At 35.7% G+C, this 18,231-nt stretch overlaps 2 long non-coding RNA genes across 2 annotated transcripts; both read right to left on the bottom strand.

Annotated features, from left to right (window-relative positions):
• Window positions 1-334: 334 nt before the first annotated feature.
• Window positions 335-3,129, bottom strand: LOC131322704 (uncharacterized). Its single transcript, XR_009198925.1, has 3 exons — window positions 2,913-3,129; window positions 2,419-2,570; window positions 335-728 (listed from the first exon to the last, which is right to left on the bottom strand). It is a non-coding gene; the product is annotated as an uncharacterized LOC131322704 (long non-coding RNA).
• Window positions 3,130-3,209: 80 nt separating this feature from the next.
• Window positions 3,210-7,793, bottom strand: LOC131322387 (uncharacterized). The gene is made up of 4 exons (XR_009198822.1): window positions 7,430-7,793; window positions 6,649-6,725; window positions 4,086-4,149; window positions 3,210-3,983 (listed from the first exon to the last, which is right to left on the bottom strand). It is a non-coding gene; the product is annotated as an uncharacterized LOC131322387 (long non-coding RNA).
• Between the last annotated feature and the right edge of the window lie 10,438 nt (window positions 7,794-18,231).

Genomic DNA, 18,231 nt, shown 5'->3' with positions numbered 1-18,231 from the left:
TAACCCAACTTAGAATTGAATAAGGCTAACTGATGCCAAAAATAAGTGGCCCAAAAATAATACATACTCACGTATACACATTCAAATTAGATTAACTTTATTGAGCAAAACAAAATATAATTTATTCGAGTTTAGATGAATTTTTGAAATCAAAGTAGTATAGACTAAACAATAATTTTTTTATTAGAAAGAAGTTTGAAAAAGAAAAATGAAAAATTTAATTATTCGCATAAAAAAATATTATATTTTTTTCTTCAAAAAATGGGATGTTACACTTTCAACCTTAGGATGTTACACTATCAACCTCCATAACTTTCGCAAAATGTGCATAGAGCAGTTTTAACATTCAATCAATTAAGCTATATACAAAAAACTTGCATATTTCATAAATGCTAACTAAGAGTGAATCCTAATAACAAATGAGCATGTGCCTGAAGACACTTATTCAAAAGCATTGACCAACAGCCCGGACTCATTAAATTTTTAAAAATTCTAGCACCACACAATCACTCACACACCCACCCAACGTAGGATCATCAAAATTTAGTGCATTGAATTCCAAAAAAATCATGCAATTTTAAGTTAGGGAATACAAATCAAAGAAATTGACTACAGTACAATTGCATGTGCTAAGGCTCACACCAACCTAAACCAACTACTCTATTTTATTATTGACATAAGCTATCTAACAAAGGACCCAATAGCTCCATCTCAAAGATCATTGGTACCTGAAAAAAATAAAAAATCACACTCATGTTAAGATGAGAGGCAAAATATGGTTTCTTTTATACTTTATTTCATGGAAGAATTGCCATAGTCAAAGAATGCAAATCAATCTTGTGTATTTGATGTATATTATAGAAAGCCGGAGGGGCCATATTACTTTTGAGGCTAATACTCGTGTGTTTTAGAGAGAAATCATATAATCAACTTAGGTGAATAAAGGAAGCTTGCATTCAGAAATCATGTTTTCATCCTTCATGAGCACATTATACTTTCTGTTCTATGTTAAATGGGACATGAGGTCTAATAATCTATGCATTGTAAAACCAAAAGCAGAACTAACAATTGGTGGATTAACATAAGAGGTCATGGACGTGCTTAAGACATAGATGGTTATGTAGTGGGAGCTAATAATGGAAAGCTATTTTTCATGCTACTCCAGTAGTTCCCAAGTCCAAATGCACATCAAGTCTTAACATAGGATACATTTTCGATTTTAACCAGATAAATGCTAATGTCACGTGTTGGACACTCTGGGGATGTGCAGCACGTCGAGGACACTTGAGACAAATATGGGGCGTGCCCATTAAATTTTAATGTTTGTAATCGTGGGACACGCTGACACGCAGGGGACACGACAGGCTGATTTTATAATTTTTTTGATATTTATCGAGTAAAATATTTTTACTCCCGCAGCAATGGGACACAAAAGTAATATGTACATTTGCGTATGCATATAGGCATATAAAATCAGCCGATAATGCACATGGCTAGGAGTCTTATCCTAATTAATTAGTGACTAAATATAAGTTTGCATAACTAAAAAAAGAAGTAGAAAATTTTCGTGTACCTAGCTATGTTCGTGTTCCTTGTAAAAAAGCATTTAACAAAGAGTCGAATATGTTATAAGAAGAACTGATAATTACGGAACAATAGGGAACAAAATCATGATCGGTGGTGTAGCACAGAAAGGAAACTTTGATCAGGACACCACAAACACTGAGTAATATCTGGTAAAACGGATCTACTCAAATCAAACCACTAAAGGGACATCTGATAAGAACACAAAATTACACATAACAAAACAAAAGAGAGGAAACAGAAAATGAAAGAAAAGAGAAAATAAAGCATAGGAAGAGATGGTCCTTCGGCCGGGGAAGTGAACATCACATTAGATTCTTATGGGTGAGCAAAGTCAAACGCACCATCATGAACTCCCATTTTGAACCCAAAGTCATACACACCTAATGAATTCCCATTTTGAAAGGAAATTAACAAATTCCCCTTATAAAATCCATTTTAACAGAAGTATACCCAATAATGATTAACTTCGGGAGTTTGCGTAGATGCAAACAACCAAACACAGAATGCAATAGCAATCAGCACTGGGTGTGTGTGCGTGTGTGAGCAAGTAAAAACAATCATCCTCAAATCTGAAGTGTCTCTTCGCCAATTCTAGAGCATGAAACATGGACAAAAAAACAGAAGCCACACATAATGCAAAAACTCAATGAATCCGAAAGCCGCATTTAGCAAAACTTTCAGGACCCAGATCGAAGATAGAAATAATGACTTCAATTAAGCTCAATTAGCTTACCAGATATAAAACTTTGCTACAGAAAAATGAGTACAGTTTGAAAAAAGCATACATTTCTCCTAGTCTTTAGTCTTGTATGGCCAACAAATTCCCTTTACCAAATAGTTCTCCTTTGGTAAAATTCCCAGTCTTGGAAACAACTAATACTTGTCAATTCCTCTTCATTTGCCTTTTGCCGGCCTCACCATCTTGGAAACTCGCAAGGAAATCGCCACTTATCTACCGTAACCTCATCAACTAAATACTTGCTCTACAAAATCCACAACAAATTCCACAAAGTGATTCAAAACCCACAAATCATCAATCCAAAGAAACTACACTTGCTTTACAAACCCACAACAAATTTCGCAAAAAGTATTCAAAGGTAATAATAAAGAATGAAGAGGGCATCCTAATTATGCTTGCAAAAAATACAAATCTCAACTAAAGGAAAATAATAGAGGGTATTCCATAATTGAAGGATTAAGCTTCACAAACCCAATATAATTGAATGATTTGATCGCTTTTTTACTGAACTTGATCAAAGGTTTACAAACTCAACAAAAAAAGCCCTAATATTGAAAAATTGAATGATTTGATCAAAGCTTTTTACTAGCTTGGGGATTTTTTTAGAATCGTTGAATTAAGTGAAGCTGCCACCGATTGGAGTGGAAGATGATAATGGCAGATGGCTCCGATGACGATTCAGAAGAGTTTGTAGCAGCGGCGCTACTTCCAACCGGATCATCATGAAACTCCATCGAAGTTGAAATCGCTGAAAATGAAGTTGCAGTCACTGCTGGAGTCGCCTGATACTTTTGAGATGGGTTGAGACTAGGGGTGTTATTCGGTCGGTTCGGTTCGGTTCGGTTCGGGGTGAATTTACCGCACCCCGATCGGGTTCGGGGTACATCATCCGGAGACCGATCCCGACCGTTTTAATTTCGGTTCGGTTCGGTTCGGGGTGAGTTCGGGGCAGTCGGGGACTTCGGTCCACCCCGAATGGGCCTAATGGGCCATTTGGACCCATTTAAAAAACCTAAGTTTCTAATGACTGTTTGGCCTTTTTCCACCCTCATTTGGGTCATTTTAGGCTATTTTCACCAATTTTATTTGAGCTACTTTTGGGCAATTTTTTCACCTAGTTTTGGGCCTTTTTTATATGGGCAATTTTTTCCAAATCAAACAGTTTACATAAGAGAAAATTTACAGTGGAAAAAAGAAACCCTCCAACGTTTTACAAATTTGTAAAGGGAAAAAAAAAATAGAGCCACCTACTAACTGAACCACATATTCACAGAACCACATACTAACATTTTACCTATTCACATACATGAGAATGAAAATTTTCCCAATCAAATAGTCCACCTACTAACAGATCAGGAAAGAAAAGAAAAAACAAAGTTCAAAGAGTTCCCAAATAGTCCATACAGTAGCTTAAAGCCTTCAACCAGAAGCAACAACTTAGTACCAGTTAAACCTAAAATAGTCCTCAATAAAACAGTTAATACCAACTGCCCCCCCTTAGTAAAACAGATAATACAGTCATCCAAAATTCCAAATGCCCAGATAAACAGTTCAGGAGAAAAAAAAAAGTCCAGAGAATTTCCAAAATGCTGAGATTGTCACCCTTCCATATAGCTACTTAAAGCCTTCAACCCTTGCAAAAAGTTGTTCCACAGCCCTACATTGTCACAGAGTCACAAAGCAACAAAATTAAGTCACTAAAAAACTACTCAATGACAAATTCCAACAAAAAATATGTAAACATTACAGATTTGTGTACCCATGATAGAACTCTTCAATCCAAGCACCAACCCCTTAGTCCTTGTCACTTGATTCCAAGACAACTAAACATATAAAGAAAAAAACAAAGAAAACATACAAGTAAGACATTCAACATAAAACATATTTAAGAACCATAAAATAATTGTCAATAAAAACTAAAAGTAAAAGTAGTACCCGAATCTAATGCCTCCAATTCATCAAGTTGCATGTTCTCTTATATTGATCTTGGTTGGTTTCCTAATCCATTGTTGTGTGCAAATTAGTGCTTCCACGGTCTTCGAAGAGAGAGAACTTCGATAAGGATCAATGACACATCCACCCGTGCTAAAAGCAGACTCGGAGGCAACCGTGGACACGGGAATTGCTAGCACATCTCGTACCATTTGAGAGACAATTGAATACTTTGAAGAGTTTAACTTCCACCAACGAAGTACATCAAAGTTGTCACAATCATCCTCACTAGTTTCCGCAAGATACTTTTTCAATTCCATTTTGCTTGCCATGTTGCCCTCTTTTTGTTTGTGCATTTTAAATTGTGATTTCAAAGATTTATGATTACCAATGTTCGTTTCAAGTCCATCCAAATCTACGGTGTCCGATGATTCCCCAACCTCTTTGTTACGCACATTCACGCTACCATTATGCTTCTCATACCATCCAAATAAACGGGTGATTTCACTTTTTAGCTTATCCATGAACTCACCAACTATTGCCTTATCATAACCCAAGGTATTTTGCAAGCAATACTCAAAAAATGCAACTTTGCATCGAGGATCAAGAACAACCGCAAACATCATCATTTGATTAATCTTATCAAAATTACCTCAATACTTGTCAAACTTGGTACGCATACTCATTGCCAAATCATACAAATCACTATCCTCGTTTTCACTCAACTTCATAATGTCTTGTTGAATCAACACCATTTCATCAAAAAAAACATTGCAAGTGACGTGCAAAGAACCCGAAAATTTCAAAGTTGCACCGTAAAACACTCGAAGAAACTTTATGTACAACTTAATCTTCTCCCAATCCCTTAAACTTAGAGGACCAACGTACTCCTTCCGCCCTTCCCCCCGCCACCCCCCCCTCCCTTTTTTTCTTTCTCTTCTCAATTTCAATTACCCTATTTATACCCTTAAAACTATCAACATCATTGAAATCCTCGTCCATCTCCTCCTCTCTTACATTTAATTTAAAGCTCGGGTCATCACACAATCGATCAAAGGCCTTTTGATAAGTTAAAGCTCTCTCCAACATGAAATATGTATAGTTCCACCGAGTAGACACATCCAAACAAGGTTTAAGCCTACATACAATTTTCTCCTTCTCAACACATGACCAAAACTCCGCCATTCTAGATGGAGAAGACCTCACATATCTCACCATATTGCGCACCCTTGCAATCGGGACATCAATCTCTTGCAATCCCTCACGTACAATTAGATTTAAGATGTGTGCCGAACATCTCACATGCAAGAACTCGTGATTTCAAATGGTGGTCTTCCTATCCTTGGTCTTTCTCTCCAAGTATTTAATCAAAAGATTATTTGAGGATGCATTATCAACCGTAACGGTTAGAAACTTGTCAATTCCCCAATCCAATAAGCATTCTTCAACCATCCTACCAAGAGTATCACCTTTGTGATTAGGAACAACACAAAAATTCAGAATTTTCTTTTGGTACCTCCAATTCTCATCAATAAAATGACCCGTAAGACACATGTAATTCAGATTTTGGACCGAAGTCCAAGTGTCCGTTGTAAGACAAACCCTTTGATGCTTGAGTGTATGTTTCAATGTTTTTTTCTCCTCTTCATACATGACCATGATTTGTTTTGCCATCGCAAGCCTACGAGGAGGATTCCACATTGGTTGAACAACACTAATAAAATCTTTGAATCCTTCACCTTCAACAAATGAAAAAGACAACTCATCAATTATTATCATCCTCGCTAGTGCCCTTTTACAAGCGTCAGCACTAAAGGCCACAGGAACAAGGCTTGCACTTGTTTCACCATTGTGTTCTTTCTTTTGAAAACTAAGGAGCTTTTGCCTAGAACCCATAAATTTCTTACTTGGTGGATATTTGGTACACTGATACGCTAGATGATGAGTTAGTGATTTAGTACCATTTAACTTCGAGTGACAAGCATAATCTGTCCCACACCAATTGCATGCAACCCTAGGTTTTGGATGACCTTCTGGTGTAAGAAGTGTAAAATGTTTCCAACGTGGAACCCTTTTTTTTTCAGACCAACAACCTTCTTTCTTTCAGACTCGTTATTAATTTCAGGCATGAGCTCATCATTTAGTTTAGCATTTTGAGGGATATCAAACTCAACACCTTCATCCATATCATTAATCTAACACAACAGAAAATTAAAAACAACATAATCACAATCTGATTTTCTTGTTGTTCGTGCACTAATCTAATTTTCAATCCATCAACTCAAAATTAGGTAGTATGTAAATTCCAAACACTAAATCCATTAAACTCATGCACTATATTCAACAAAGATCTTATTTTCAAGCCAATATAGGATTTTGAGATTGAATACCTCATGCTCATGGTCAGACATTTCGCCGGCATTGTCGATTCTGATAGCGATTTCCCCCCTTCCTCACGCTAGCCTCTCTGCATACACATAAACAAGACAGAGATAAACCACATTCAGTTACACACAGACTACACAGTAATCAAGCAAAAAAAAAAAAAAAACAGTAAGGAATTATTTTACTAAAAAAAATGACATATACACTACAAATGGAATCATTATTTGTCAACGTAGGTAAATGGCCAGTCTCTTAGAAGGCCAAGGAATTGTTTTACTATAATGTTAACTTGTTTTTTTTTGGAAAATGGAAGGAATTATTCCTTAAAGAACTACAATGTACAAATGCCCTGTTTGTTTTTTAGTACTGGTAAAAGGAAGGAATAATCAAAAGAAAGAAAGAAAGCTGATTTTTATGCCCAATCTCTCTTTTCTTTTTCCTCTACGTTTTTGTTTGTCATCTTTTGAAGTAGGCAATAGAGCAAGAAAAAAAATTCACAATCTACACCCTTAAAAACTAAACCACAGAAACTGAAAATAAAACTCAAAAAAGGGAAAAGAAATCAAGCAACCATTTTCATATGCACATCATTTTTGGATACGGAACCCTTTGACACAACACAAGCATCGAGTATTTTTGAATCAGTTCCCATTCCACTCCTCTTGAAAAAATTTCAAAATTCAAACTTCCAAAAAAAATACAACGCCATTACACACACACACACCCATAGATAGAGAGAGAATAGATCTGAGGGCGGCGGCAGAATGGAGAGTAAAATCCACTTACCGATGTGGTGGCGGATTGGGGATCGATTGCGGTGCCGATGTTGATAATCAGGGAGGGTGGACAAGGCGGCGGCGTACGTGGTGGGGGCGACGGAGGTGAGGACGGCGCTGGTGGAGGACGGCGGTGCAGATCGTGGAGGATTCGTGGAGTAACAGAGAGAAGGGAGACTAGGCGAGAACTGAGGGGAAAATGGAAATAGGGAATGGCTGCGTGTCTGGAGGAGTGGGGAGAGTAAAAGACAGATAGGGTAGGGTTTAGGAGTGGACGGTCAAGATTAAAACACCAAATGGATTGACGGTCAAGATTAAAATGATTTATATAAATATATATAATATATGATTCGGTCGGTTAGGTCCAATTTCGGTTCGGTTGGTTCGGTGCGTAATCGGTTCGGTGCGTATAAATTTTAGGAAAACCGAGACCGAACCGAACCTAGGTCGGTTCAGTTCGGGGTGGACCGAACCGCCAAAAACTGTCCCTGGATCGACCGAAGACCGAACATATCGGTCGGTTTTTTTGGGTTTTTTCGGTCCGGTCGGGTTCGTAACACCCCTAGTTGAGACTGCCTTGTAGAGAGGAGGGATGTCGAAGGAGATTTGAAATTTGAACACATCTGTTTTGAAATTGCAATATTGAGGCCTCTTTTGAAGGCTGACATACAGGGGAATTAGCCATCCACAGCTGAAATTTGGTATCGAAAACTTAATTAATTGTGTCAAATTACCATGTTAGGAGTCATAATCTTGTTTCTTTTCTTTGTTTTAAATTTTGATTTACATTCTAAAATTCAAAAATAGAAAAGATATATATAAATCTACGGAGCCATATATTATTTCAGTTTTTATTTACCTTTGATTTTTCTTACATAATTTGAAAATAAGAAATGAGAATAAGATTTTAAATAGTAATTTTAGTTGTTTCTTTCTATTTATCTTTGATTTCCCTTCTAAAATTTGAAAATAAGGAAATATCAAAATAATATCTACCATATAAGGAGCCATATATTATTTACTTTTTTATTTACCTTTGATTTTTCTTATAAAATTCAAAAATAAGAAATGAGAATAAGGCTCCGTTTCGAAACAAAAAAAAAAAAGCCCTTATTTTTTAAGAAGGGAATTTCAAGCTCAAATATTATGGGCTTATTGAAATCTAAAAATATACAATATGGATCTTTTTTGGAAGATCTCGATGAGATCTTTCATACGATGCAAAAAAAATTAAAAAATTATTTTTCATTTACGTTATTTTTAAGTTTGAAAATGTGAAATAAGCTGCTTATTTTTTATGAAGGTTTCTGGAACAGGGGCTAAGATTTTAAACAGTAATTTTAGATGTTTTCTTTCTATTTATCTATGGTTTCCCTTCTAAAATTTGGAAATATCAAAATAAGATTAGGAAACAGTAATTTTAGGTTTCCTTTCATCCTTCTCCCAAATATTCAACTTGCCAAATATATCTCTAGCCCACTACCCGTAAATCTTAGCCGTCGAAAAAATATGTACCAATCCAACGGTCCAACAAATAAACAACCCTCCCATATTATATAGATACATATATATTTATTTATTTATATGAGTCCGGATCTCCTAAGGGATCCCGCACGGTGCTACAGTGCGGGACTCCCATTTTTCGAGAAAATTTTGATGATTCGAGCCGCTCAAAGTAATCAGAACGTGATTTTAAGGGTAGCCGCGAGAAATCAGTAAAAAAAATGATCAGAAAGGGCTTGATCCGAACAAATTTTTATTGAACGGTTCAGTAAAAAATTGCTCGGATCAAGCCCTTCCCGATCATTTTTTTTGCTGATATCTCGCGGGTACCCTTAAAATCATGTTCTGCACACTTTGAGCGGCTTGGATCATCAAAATTTAAAACTTGCTTTTCAGCATTGCAATCAATTCTCAACAAAAATTGTTGATTTAATAGATCATCTTGAAACTTATTTATACATTTAATAATAGAAAGAATTTCTTTCTTTATTGTGCTATAATTAGCTTGTGCATTTTTGAAAAGTCCAGAAGTGAACCTCACCAATTCTTCTTTGCCAGTATTTGGATTATATTGTTTTAGGATGCCACCATATCCAATATTTGATGCATCCATTTCTACAGTTTTCTTCCATTCTGGATTAGCGATAGCCAAACATGGTAATTGTTTAGCTTTCAATTTAATATTTTGGATAGCTCTTGTATGGTTCTCTGTCCAATGAGAAGAATTCTTCTTAAGTCTTTCATATAAGAGAGCTGAATCCTGGGCTAACTCCTTACAGTAGTCTCCTATATAGTTGAGACTTCCAAGAAACCTTTGCAATTGAGTTTTGTCCCTTATTTCATCTGAAAATTTGGAAGCAAATTCTATACTTCTATCAATTGGGATAATTTTCCCCTGATGAATATTGTGTCCTAAAAACCAAACCTTAGTCTGGAATAATTTCATCTTTGGCGCAGACACCACCAAACCATTTCTTTTAATAACATATTTAAAAATTCTAAGATGTTTTATGTGTTGATCGATGTTTTGTGAGAAAATCAAAACATCATCAATATAACAAATTGCAAATTCTGCATAGGGATAAAAAATATCATTCATGATATTCTGAAATTCTGAAAGTGCATTCTTCAGTCCAAATGGCATTACATTCCATTCATAATGACCGAATGGAACTATAAATGCTGTCTTGTAACAATCAGATTTTTTAATTTGAATATGCCAATAACCAGATTTCAAATCAAATTTAGAGAAAATGACTGCTTTATTAAGTCTATCCAGTAAATCTTTTTTATTAGGGATGGGATATCTTATCCACATTAAAACGTCATTTAGGAGTTTATAATTAATAACTAACCTAGGAACACCCCTCTCCTTTTCAGCATTTTTGTTAGAATAAAAGGTTGTGCAACTCCAAGGAGAGTAACTCTTCCTGATTAATTGTTTTTTAAGTAGATTGTCAATTTCATTTTGACACATTTTTAAATATTCTTGTTTCATTTGAGAAGGCCTGGCCTTAGTAGGAATTTTTCTTTCATCAAAGTCCTTCTCATAAGGAAGTGAAACAATATATTTCTTTCTATCCCAGAAGGCATTAGGGATATCACTACAGATTTCTTTATGTAAATCTTCTTCAATTTAAGAAATTTTCTCCTTCATTACAGGCTTTTGTAATGTTTCCTCAATACTCATTATTCTAATTTCTTTTTGAAGAAAATTTATTTGTTTATCCTTATTGGAAATTTTCCTCATAATATCATTGATTTCCTTGTATACATGAGGAGAAACAAATTCAAAGAAGATTTCCTGCCCATCAACATGAGCAGTAATTCCAGCAATACTGGTTTGCATTGGCATCAACATTGCTGCATCGGCATCAACATCGCTTTCACTTAAGGAGGTGGTGCAATCTGAAGAAGTTTTCAAATCACTGGAAACTACAGAAACATATGATCCTGGAATCTCAGGATGAACAATTTAAGAATGATCCGTGGGAAATAAAGTCCTGCTATTTGGATACAATGAGTTATCCAGTTCCAGAAGGAAAATATAGATATATCTATGAGGCAATGCTCTCAGAATCTAGATCGGTGGAATTCCGCCACACCTACGATAGCAAGATTGGACAAAAAAGTCCAATAAGCTATAGCAAGGCCGTAATTAAGATGGTCATACCAATGCACAAATGGGGAATACACCCACAACAATCTAAAACTTTGTCAATAAAAGCAGAAAATGGAGTTCCAGTTCATTATAATTACTGGGATTACATTGAAGCCAGGACAAAGGCATTCTACTACCAAAATCAGCGGAGGAAACACTCATGGTTTCTTAAAATTTGTCCAAATCTTGTTGGACAGCATGAATTGCCAAATTGGTTTTATATATGGTGTCTAAATTTGGCCCTCGATCAGATTATCTTATTCCTGAAATTCAGAAGGAATTAGAATTCTTTACCAATCACCATCCTCAATTGTAGGAGACCAATACTTTAGAGGGAGAATCATTCCTTTTTATAATAATGACTTTTGGTATCCCATGGATTTGGAAATGGAATGTTCAATTTGGAAGTAATAATTTTGGACTTCTCGTTTTACAAAGAACTTTCCAATACAGATGGTGGAAAGGTATTAATCTCGATCAGACTTTTGCAAAAATAAAGGCTGCAACCCAAGAATTAAAATTACAATTGAAAAGAAAGGAGCAGAGTTCTAAAAAGAATCATTTCTTGGAGATCTCAGCCTAAATCAAGGCAAAAAATCCATCCTTAACAGACGATGAATTGGTAATCAAGACCATGGATTATATGAAGAATCAATTCCTGCAATCTGTCCAAGCAACACAGATGGCTGATGATGAGTCCAAGACATCAGCAAAAAGCAATGAAGAAGACAATAATCCTTTCACATGCTTAGCAGGGGAATCTCAAGACCCATATGAAGATGATGGAACTACACCGGCACTAACTTTAGGTGATTTTTGGGATAGCATGACCGAAATGATGGCGGAACAACTGTCCTCACGAAAAGGAAAAGAGAAAAACCAATAATGCCAACCAACTTTCGGTGAAAGCTACTCAATTATAGAGTAAAAATAAAGACAACTCAATTATGGAGTGGATTTGAAGACACTCAATTATAGGGTGGTTTTGAAGGCACTCTACTTTCGGTGAAGATATTTGTGACGATGGGGCCCAGAGTGTACCCGACAAGAATCTTCATTTCAATTTGAGTATATTTGGTAGAGTCCTCTATATAAAGGACGCGTGTGGTTTAGGAAAATCAGGTTTTGGATTGCCCTCTCTCTCTCTCTCTCTCTAAAATCCAAGCACTCTGATTTTCTCCTCTCCTCTCTTGTATATTGGCTTCGGCCTTAATAATAATAAGGTCAGTCTTCTTTAGATCCTTTGTACTGTTGTTCTTTAAATTCTTTCCTTTCAGTACTTTACTTGGTATCAGAGCCAGTGATGGCTTAATATAATCAGTTAGTGCAAATATATATTATTCTAACATGGAGATGCCTTTCAATTAAAAATTAATTAAACTAAAAATTTAAATGTAAGAAAACATTTTAGATAGTGGGACGTCACACAAGTTGCGTTCGGATTTGTCCAGCCATGAGGACCCGGGAAGGGTAATTTGGCCTTGCTCCGGTAAATCGTTGACAGACGTGCTATCCAAAATGTTGTCTTTCATTAAAAAAAAAAAACCACTGGCAAATTCATGAAAGAATAATCTATATGAGCACTAACACAATTATATCTTAATGAGAAGATTATTTAGATATGATAATGATAGAATTAAAAACACTGAATTAGTGGAATATGCCAATGTGCAAGAACAATTAAACCACTGGACTATACCTCAAGTATGCCCTTGTACTATATATGGGCATGGTATGTTTGAATTTCGAAGTAGCATGACAATAAAAACCATGAAAAGAACAGAAAGCTTAGAGCTTAATGATAAGGTAATAAACCTTATGGATCATAGTGATCTAATTGCTCACATGCGAAATTATAAATACGTTCATATTGGTTTAGTGCAAATAGCTCTCAAACCATTAACTTTGTTAGGAATGGATACTTGCCTTCAAGTAACACTTAGGGATGGCAGGTGTAATAATTGGAGATCCTCAATAATGGGAGCAATAGAGACCAGTTTATGTCATGGTCCTGTTTATTTTAATGCTTATCCAAATCTTACCCTATCGCTGACAGATAGAAATTTAGGTGAGGTTTTAAACTACAGGATTCAGACCAGAGGATATGATTTCCTACCTGGATCTGAAGTAATAGCAGTAGTTTATAGAATTTACTACAAGATAATGAATACTATTAACCCAATGGTGCGTCAATTGAGACCTGCAGACCAGACTATCCTGGTAGAAACTAATAGGTTAACATCAAATATTGCAACCAATAGGTTGATAAATTGGGAGGAAATTACATTCCCAGAAAACTGGGTGATAAATAATGCGGTTCCACCCAGGCCTATAGTTAATCAAATTGAACAAATAGTTCAAGACAGTGATGGAACTGTCTCTTTAAATTTTAGAAATTCTTAACCAGAAAGATTCCTTAGAAGCAGAAGTTCTAGGAATAGCTTTTCTGCAACACAATTACCATATAGGGTTAGTGTTCCTACTACTAGTAGACACTCAACATCTGAAATTCCTGAATCACATCATCCAATAGAAGATATTAATCTGGCAGGAATTAGAATATCCCAGAATCAAATTCCTCATGGAGTTTATAATAATACGCCAAACACTGTAGAATCACCTACTGCTAGTGAAATGAATTTTACTATTAATGACCATAATAATAGATCCTGAAATCAGAAAAGAAATTAATAAGGAATTCTACTAACCTAAATAAAAAGAATTTAGGGAATGGTATTTCTCAAAATATGATGAGAATCAATTACAGAATTTTAAAAAAGAATTCTAGAATTGGATAGAATATACAAGGAATATCATCCCTTTTACTCAATGGTTTTATGGAAAGTATTACACAGAATTGGATAAATCCATAAATGTAATCCAGAATTATCATAGAAATTGGAGGTCTATGAATGGAACAATAATTACTGCACTTCATCCTCCAACAACTCCTCTATCTTTAGAGAGCAGTTCAGATTCTGAACCTTCTTTGGAAACTGTTGTGTTTGTTAAACCTACAAATGTAGATGTAAATGGTAAAATCCATAAGCAGAATAATTATACCAACTTATTTCTTAATACAGTTGGAGACCAATTAGTCCGAATGGAAGGACAAATAGCTCAAATAAGTGAACAGATTGTGAATCTAGAACACAAGGGCACGGTGAAAGTAGATGAGATATCTCCTTCAAATATCCGACCACCCGTTCCTATTACTGGATTTAATTTAAATAATCCAAACAAAAATATTGAATTAGTCAAAGAATTACAAAAAAGACTACAAGGCCTTTCATTGAATGTCATAGCTAAAGAAATAGAGTCTAACGATATGAATGATCAGGAAATACTAGAATTGGAGAATTCTTTTATCCAATCCCAGACTGATACTATCAATAAAATTCAATGTCTTAGAAATAAGGCGTGTCATGTTTCTAACTTTCTCGATTTTTGTGTCACATTTTCATGCATAGACTCCGCTGTAGGACTTTTCACATACGTAATCATTCATTAAAATCTTGAAACTAAACTAGCAAGATCATCCATCTCTATATTACTAAGCATGCTCAAATCACAACTTAAAGCATAACGCCTCATGTACGGACGCCTTTGGAGTGAAAATCACTTATGCTTTACAACAAGACAAGTAATACAAACAATTCATAATACATGCTCATAACCATCTAAAGATCAAAATACAAATACTTCTATCAACGATAAAATCTTATCTTTTGAAAAATCGTTCTTTCTTCCTTTGTGGGAAATTCAAAACAACACATGTTTATTGAAGTAAAAGTCGATTATTTCAACATGTTCATACTTTCATTAGCGAAAATAAGTTATTAACTATCATGCATTTCAACATTTTAAGCAATAGATAACCTTATATACGGAGAATCTACTTATACTTCCAACATACGGTTATACATTATACTTGGAGTTTAGTGGACGAGGGACTCTACGTATACTTAGAGACAGAGTCTATGGGACTCTACCTTTCTTCTTGGCGGTAGTTGACGACTACAGAAAGTAAGTTGGTGTTTGGGCGGAGTAACTTCTTATGGTGAGCTTCTGGGAGCTTCGAAAGAGAAACGTTTCTCTCGAAACTAGTTTGTGACTAAAACTACTCAACTTTATGGATCGAAGGGTGGTTTTAGGATGAGTTTCTTGAAGAACTTAGGAAGAACTCCAAGAACAAGCAAGAACAACAAGAACAAGGTAAGAATGCTAGAATTTCTTAAAGAGAAGTTGGAGGATGAAGGTGTGAGTTGAATGCTTGGACAATGGTCCTATTTATAGCAAAACTTGGCCCTCTCTCTCCCTCTCATGGCCGGCCTCCCCCTCTCTCCTTTATCCCATGGATTTTGCTCCATTGACTTGTCACTTCAAGCCTTTAATCAAGATCCTATCCTTCCCTCACTTGTCAATCCAACTTTAGGCTATAAAATAGGTGATCATGAAGGGTTTTATGGCTTGTCTTGTCCTAGGTTGGGCTAACTTTCAAGGAAGAACAAATGATGGCTAGGATTGTACTTAGGAAGACTAGAATGGGTTGTCAAGTTGTCAAATAGGCTTAAGGCTATAAAGGGTAGCTTGTGGGAGTGAACAAAGTCACATGCACACACCACACTCTCTCCCTCTCTCTCTCTTTCTCCTTCGGCCCCTCTTTCTCTCTCTCTCGGCCCATCTCTCTCTCTCTCTCTCTCTCTCTCTCTCTCTCTCTCTTGTACTACATATATATATCTACATATATGGTTATCTATGGGTAAAAATAAATAGTTTTAGGTCTAGGTAGTCTTAAGTCTATTTCGAAGAGAAAAAGTCATGGAGAGTTTTCAAGTGACTACTCAATGGAAGGAAAATGATTAAGATTTTCCTAGAAAGTGTACTTATGGAAGCATAGGCTCATATAGGCATGCTAACATAGCTTATGAAGTACATATATACATGTATATAAGTGTGTGTGTGTGTGTGTGTGTGTGTGTGTGTGTGTCTATATATATATATATATATATATGCATCTAAGAAAGTAACTCCAGGATAATTAAACTTAGGGCTATACCTCAGGCTTGCATGCATGACTTGTCTTGTCAAGGTTATGCACACGTTGGTAAGTCACATGTCCATTATTCAAGGGATAAAAATTCCCCTAGCATTTATGGACCAATGGTTAAAGAAGTAATGATGGTAAGTAAGGCTTTGAATGAATAGTCATGGGTGAAATGATTACTCTAATGGCCTAATGGTCCAATTAGGATTAGGAGGGGTTCATAAGGCTCAAAGATGGTTATAAAGGTCCATCTAGGGTTAGGAAAATGTAACTAGGTGAATTGGTAGTCCGGTTTCTCCAACTAATCGGTTGGAAACTAACTCTACCTGCCATGTAGGACTTCTAGCCAAGAGATAAATTTTTAAAGGGCTAAAATCTAATTATAACGGATTTTTAGAAATTAAAAAAAAGAATTTTAAAAGTAATACCAAGTAAATAAAATAAAATTCAAATATTTGACGAAATTTTTATCTACCGAAAATCAGGGTTGTTACATTATTATTATTATTCATTTATCCAAAAAAAAAACTATTTATTATTTCATTATTTATTTAGAATCTTGTGTTTGACGGATTCCTAATCTTAAAATAATGGGTTGCCCCAAGCGTAGGGTGGAGACCGACGTAACACAATATCCGGTAAGTCCGGAGTCGAATCCACATAGACAGTGATGTGTGCTGACTAAAAACTCAAATTTTACTAATTTAACAGGCTCTTAGGTAGCCACCCCTTGTCGTTTTGATTGAGATTAACTAAAACTTACGGAAACAACTGTTCTTTTCAAATAATTTAAAGGAAGGTATAGCCGTAGAGTTCATAACACTCGCAACCGATCCAGACTCATCTGCTCCAATCGGTATTCTTTAAAACGTTTGATTTTAGATTGAAAAAGATACCCCGCAAGATGCAAACCCTTATGGTAGCTATTTATCCATGCGCAGCGGAGAATGAGTTTTGCACCCCCATTCTCTCGTTCACATGGGCTCCGACAATGCTCAGGTTCGTCTACGGGAATTATTTTACCAATCTAAAATTATTTTTTTAAACATTCTTTATTTCAAAATAAGAGCAGAACGCATCCAATCAGGCCATGGTGTGCTTATCACCCTGCGACCCTACTCCGGCGACTACTCACTCATCATTAAGCAATAAACAAAAGAAACCCTAATTTAAAACATGCTTCTATTACGCAAGATGAAAAACAAACAAGAAATATCAACTAATTGAATATCAAAGAACAACTTTAATTAAGAACAAAAATTAAAATGAATTACTGGAGTGCAAGCAATTGAACAAAACTTAAAAACTAAACAATATTGAATCTCGGTAGTCGATAGCCCCGTTCTTCGTTTATACCGTCCGCGTGATATACACAGCCGAGAGCGCAACCTTTTATTTTCTTTGTTGTGCGTTCGTGGGGATCAGTCAGCAAAAGCCCTCGCCTCCTTTTTATATTCCTTGTCGTGTAAAACCTTTTTAGACAAGAAGTCCTAGTATTGGCCCATTGATAATCTTAATCAGATTACATCTCAGCCTCCATGTTTCCTTTGGGGAAAATGACGGTCCATGACGTGTTTTGATAATTAATAATGGCCAAAGATAAGTTAAGAACATTTGTTAATACTGAAAATGCCATTGACGGGTATTAATTATCAAAACACGTCATTGACCGTCATTTTCCCTTTGCTTTGTGTCGACAAGCCATATTCCAATTCTCCAAAATCAGCCCAACATCGTTGGCCCATGATAATTTCCAGCCACACCCACGTGCAAAGGTTAGCAGGAATTTAATCCAATGCTTCCCTCTTTATTTTATCTATCTCTTGATTAATTTCATCGGCGCCGGTTTTGCTTGACACAAAATAAAATTCAACTTGGCACTTTAGCTCCAAATATTATTCATTGGCTCCATGAGTTTTGAAACATATATAACAAGTATCAAACCCCAATTAACATACTAGACGGACATAACAAGTCTAAGTTAGGGAGCGCAAATAGACATATTTACGCACCTATCATCCTGTAGAGCAGAAACTTAATTATGAATGCCTTAAAGACAAAAATAAATTATGACCTTTTAGACAAAATGATCAAAAAAATA

This window comes from Rhododendron vialii, chromosome 4a (assembly GCF_030253575.1).
Source record: "Rhododendron vialii isolate Sample 1 chromosome 4a, ASM3025357v1".
NCBI classification, from domain to species: domain Eukaryota; kingdom Viridiplantae; phylum Streptophyta; class Magnoliopsida; order Ericales; family Ericaceae; genus Rhododendron; species Rhododendron vialii.
The sequence above is the reverse complement of the archived record's forward strand: the minus strand, read 5'-3'. Positions and strand labels throughout refer to the sequence as shown.